The sequence below is a fragment of the Ovis canadensis genome, chromosome 8 (assembly GCF_042477335.2).
Source record: "Ovis canadensis isolate MfBH-ARS-UI-01 breed Bighorn chromosome 8, ARS-UI_OviCan_v2, whole genome shotgun sequence".
Lineage (NCBI taxonomy): Eukaryota > Metazoa > Chordata > Mammalia > Artiodactyla > Bovidae > Ovis > Ovis canadensis.
Window position 1 is genome coordinate 43,342,024 of NC_091252.1, and position 5,336 is coordinate 43,347,359.

Below are 5,336 nucleotides of genomic sequence, written 5' to 3' on the forward strand. Positions count from 1 at the left end.
GAGAGTTGGACCATAAAGAAGGCTGAGTGCTGAAGAATTGATGCTTCAAACTTTGGTACTGGAGAAGACTCTTGAGAGTCCCTTGGACTGCAAGGAGATCAAACTAGTCAATCCTAAAGGAAATCAACCCTGAATATTCATTGAAAGGACTGATGTTGAATCTGAAGCCCCAGTACTGTGGCCACCTGATGCAAAGAGCAAACTCACTGGAAAACACCCTGATACTAGGAAAGACTGAGGGCAAAAGGAGAAGGGGCCAACTTAGGATGAGATGGTTGGATGGCATCACTGACTCAATGGACATGAGTTTGAGAAAACTCAGAGAGATAGTGAAGGACAGGGAAACCTGGCATGCTGCAGTTATGAGGTTGCATTGAGTCAGACACAACTTAGTGACTGAACAATAGCAACAACTTTATCCTTGGGGCTCTTGAAATTCACTGGGATTTGTTCAAGTCTTCTGCTTGGCTGTCACTGGCACTCTCATATGAAGACTCATGTCGTTCGTCAGCTCTGGGAAATTTTCTTCAGTAATTTTAAATTTTATATCATTATCTTATCTCTGTTTCTTTTTTCTTACTTTTTATGAGATACATATGTGTTCTTGAGGATCTATCCTCTATGCATCAACTTTTCTTTCATATTTTCGTTCTCTTTTGATTGTATAATGTGTGTGACCCTTTTATATTTGTCAATCATATTTTTAGTTTCCAAGAACAATTTGTTTTCTATTTGCTTTTTTGGGGGGAAGGAAGTGTTTATAATATCATCTTAAATATCTCTGGGAATACTAAGTGGCTTTCTTTTGTATCAGGTCAGTTGGTTTCTTTGCTTGCCTTGGTCCTTTTCTCTTGGATTCTTGCTGTTCCTTGGATACCATTAATGCTTGATTTTCTGCTCAAATTAAAGAACAAAGTTCATAGATAAAGGTGGCTACTGTGGGTTTTCTTTGTGTCATTGTGGAAAGGCACTAATTTTTGAAAGATCTTTTTCTAATTGAAAAATTGATGCATACTGATACTAAAAAATTAAAAGAAAAAAAAGGAAATGAAAAGGGGTATATCCTGAAAATCATGAACCTCTCAGAAACCCTCTCAACTGTTAACCACTTTTACTTAAGACTGTTTCTTTAGTCTCCTTCTAGGAAATTTATACAGGAATGTTTATATCTATATATATTCCCTATTTTTATAATAATGGTAGTCAGTTATACATGTTGTTCACTTTTCTTTAAAAATGATGTGTTTTGCGTGTGGATATATTATTCTTTTTCATGGCTACAGTTTTACATTGAGTGGAAGTGTTTCCCTATTGATGGGAAGAAGTTAGATTCCATCTAATCTTTTGTATTACAAATGTCACTGCACCAAATATCCTTATATAAACTTCTTGGGGCTTGAAAGTGAAAGTTTACTCACTCAGTCGTGTCTGACTCTTTGTGACTCCATGGACAGAAGAGCCTCCTCTGTCCATGGAATTCGCCAGGCAAGCATATTGGAGTGTGTAGCCATTCCCTTCTCGAGGGGATCTTCCCAACCCAGGGATCAAACTCAGGTCACCTGCATTGCAGGCAAATTCTTAACCAGTAAATATTTTTAAAGGAGATATTTCTGGGTTACAGGGTATGTGTAGTTGAAGCATGGATTAAAAATTTTTGTTAAATTAGTTAATTTCTTATACGGATTATAGGTGTTCATTGGAGAAAAGTCTAAAGGTACAAAAAGATATAGTAAAAATTAAATCTTTTCCAACCCTTCCTTGTCTTCCTCTGATACCCTTCTCAATCTCAACCAAGTCTTTTGTCACACATAGGGGTTTGTTAATGTGTTTGTGTGTCTTGAAACTTTTGTCACATATGGATGTGTGCATCTGTGTGTGTTTCTTCTCAGGTAAATTCCTAAAGTAAGATAGCTGAGTCAAAGATATGGGAAGCATTTCTTTTTAAAAGTGAGTAATATTTTTTTCTGTGAAAAGTATTCATATTTAATATTTTTAAATGGATCCATTTGAGCCCTCCTGTATGTGCCATGAGTCAGGCCCTGAGAGATACATCTTATGCTCCTTCAGTTGCTTCTGCTTTTCCCAAATCCACATTCCATATGGATGCCAAGGGTTTTTCCAGGGATGGATGTTTATCTTCACCTGTATCAGAACAGAGTAGATTCTTGCAGTTTCATATACTCTCCATTCCTTCCTTCTAGCATTAGAATCCATGGCAGATGACAAATAAAGAAATAGCATTTCGTTCATCTGGTTTATCTTCAGCACTGTCGAAGTAAATGGTGCAATTAGATGTTTGCCTAACAACATAAAGAGGCCAGTATTTGATGCTGGGCAACTTTCTGTGCAGAACAGTGTAATTGCTGAAATGCTGTTTGTCTTCCTACCTTTTCATTACTATCATTTTTGTTCATTTCTAGTGCCTTTTTTTTTGAGGGGTTCAGAGCTTGTGGTTTATTGACATGAGCTTGGGGCCCCGGGACTTGTCCCTTGGATGGGGAAACTGCCACCCCATCTGGGAACAAACCCCTTCACATGGAACATCACTTCCAGGAAGCCCACTGAGATGCACACAGATAAACCCCTGTCTAGTGCCTTTTACAAGCTTTCATTTCTCCATCTGTGGACAGTCTCGGTTGAGTGTATGAGGTTTCTAGTGGCACTGATCTGCAGAGAGGCATATACCCCTTATTACAGCACTAAAAAAATCAGAACAGTGTCAAGAAAGCATAGTTTTTGCATTGAAATTTGCAAAGATGAGTAGCTTGTTTTATTAATTTTCATTGTTAGTTTAGGTGAACATTGTGGAGATTTACATTGATAAATAAAGCAAGACTGGGTGGTAGAATGTTAATGGAATTTGAAAATCAGCATATGTGCGATTGGAAACCATCTGAGCCTCCCAGAAACTGTGTGACCTTGGCAAAATGAAAGTAATATCTCTGTGTCTCCACTTTCTTATCTGTAAATATTCATAGGATTGTTGTGGGGATTAAAGAGATAATGTAAGCAAAGGACCTTTTCAAGTGCCATTGGTGTTATGTAAAATTATAATGTTAATTTGAGACATAGAACTTATTAAAATCAACAAGATTAATTTTCATTATCATTTCCAACATGCACATTATGCTAGATTATTAGTTTCAGATACATTGTGTTTTCATAGTTTAATGGAAAATAAGGAAGGTCCTAGGTTTTTGGACGGGGTATCTCATGAGTCACATATGTCTGGGCCATAATGAATGTTGCCAGGGTCCCAGTAGGACCAGAGCCCAGGTGTAGTGGGAGCCAAGTTCAGGACTGGCGGTGACAGGCTGGAAAAGGCATGGCGTGCTGGCCCCAAGGAGAGCGGATCTTACTTGTTGAATGTTGGAGATCTGTGGGGCTGTCACTTTGGAAGCTTGATATGGAATATAGAAAGATACCAATAGACACAATAAGAGGGTGAAAAATCCTTCAATGGCAAAGGATCCCCAGAAACGTCCTCACTTGGAATAACTACATAAGGCAGAAGTCTATTTGGCATGGTCCCACGTGGAAGCATAGGTCTCCCAAAGTTCTGTAGAGAGCACTACTGCTGCTGACTCTATTTCTCTCTTTTTTTTTTTTTCCTGTCTCAGAGTTATTCGTACAAATAGCACAGGAGGACACCAGCCCCACGTAGACGGCAGCCCAGGGGGTCACACCAGTCCTTCTGTCCTCACACTGGCAGATGAAGGTCTCTGCTCCGGAGCTTTGGTGGGGGCCTGGGCACCCTTGGCGGCTGGAGCCGCAGCTACGGGTGGCCCGGCCTTGGTTGCAGCCTTGGCCTGGGACTTCGGCCGGCAGAGCCTGAGGCCCTTGGCGGTGCGAGCGCAAGCGCGCTTCCTGAGCTTGGGGTGGGCGATGTGAGCAAGTCAGCTGAGCTTGCGGCTGCCGCCTGTTGGCATCTTGGGCTTGATCTCCTTGGGCTTCACGGGGGCCTTGACAGCCTCAGCATGTGCACTCGTGGCCTTGGCATTGTTGGCCTGCATCTTCTTCAGGCCCTTCTTGTTGTGCTTCTTGGCAAAGCACATGTTCCTCAGGAACTTGGGGCCTACCCCCTTAAGAGATTCGTATTGTTGTGATCGGGGTTTCTTGATGCCATTTCTATGCCATTTTCAGCACTGGTTGTGCATGATGTGGTTCCTGGACTTGGCCATGTCTGCACCGGGTCCCGCAGATGCCCTGCTGACTCTATTTCTGTTGGTGGCGAGTTGGCCAGGAGTGAGAGGTTTGCCTTTACATTCTTGTCGGGTTTTATAGCCTCCTACACACAGACAGACTGTGTTGTAGACACTGAATTGGATCTGCTTACTTGCCAGGTGCAAGAAACTGTTCCAGAAGAAGCTCAGCCTATCTCTTGAGTCTTTACTCAAGATACTGGGTGGTGGAATTGACACAGCTGAGCAGATCTAGGCTGTAGGCCTGTCTTAGTTTATTCCTGCAGGGTGCAACAAGGGCTTGTAAGAAGCGGGAAAAACAGTTGCAGAGCACAATGGATTGGTTAAGGAAGAGGCTGAGAGCAGGGAGAGCACTGAGTACCATTGTCGTAGGTGAGGAACAAAGTAGCCATGGCTTAAGTTGGAAGGTGTCGTGAGAAGGGAGATGGCAGAGACAGTGTGAGAGAAGAATCAATATTAGAGGAGTTAGAAGAATGAGTATTAGAGAGGAGAAGCTAGAGATAGGAGACCAGGATTGTATCAAGGCTTCACACTCAGGTGGGAGGGAAGAGGAGGAGGAGAAGGTGTGGATAATGGGGAGAAGAGATGTGACAGTGTCTACCAGGAGGCTGGAAATGAAACAGGAGGTGATAGAGCAGGGCACAACCTTTAAGAGAATGACATGGCCATAGGACATGACAAAAACTGATTAGAACCAATAACTAGGTCCAAGATGGTGGAAGATGTGATTTCCAGTAGAACTTGAGCCTCATTATACACTCATTGTAATACATTAGCATGCTAAATAACACACCCACCAGCATCATGACCATTCTGAGGCCAACCATAAAAGGTTAAAAAGTGGGCAGTGGCCCAATTCCTGGAAATCTCCACCCTCTTCCCCAAAATAATTGGAATAGTCTTCCCACTCACTGGGCTGTGAAATTACCCAGCCCATAAAAACTAACCATACTATGTTTCAAGGCCCACTCATTTCAATTGTGTGCTCTCTTTCATCTTCTGAGATGGCCTACACTCTGTGGAGTATGTTTCTGTATAAATAAATACTTTTCTTAGCGATCACTGCATCTCTGAATTCTTTTGCGAGCAAGAAAGGATCTTAAATTCACTGACAGCAGAAAGGCAAAAGTTAAA

At 41.9% G+C, this 5,336-nt stretch overlaps 1 pseudogene; it reads right to left on the reverse strand.

Annotated features, from left to right (window-relative positions):
* Positions 1 to 3,603: 3,603 nt before the first annotated feature.
* LOC138445084 (large ribosomal subunit protein eL29 pseudogene) lies at positions 3,604 to 4,181 on the reverse strand (annotated as a pseudogene).
* Positions 4,182 to 5,336: the final 1,155 nt, after the last annotated feature.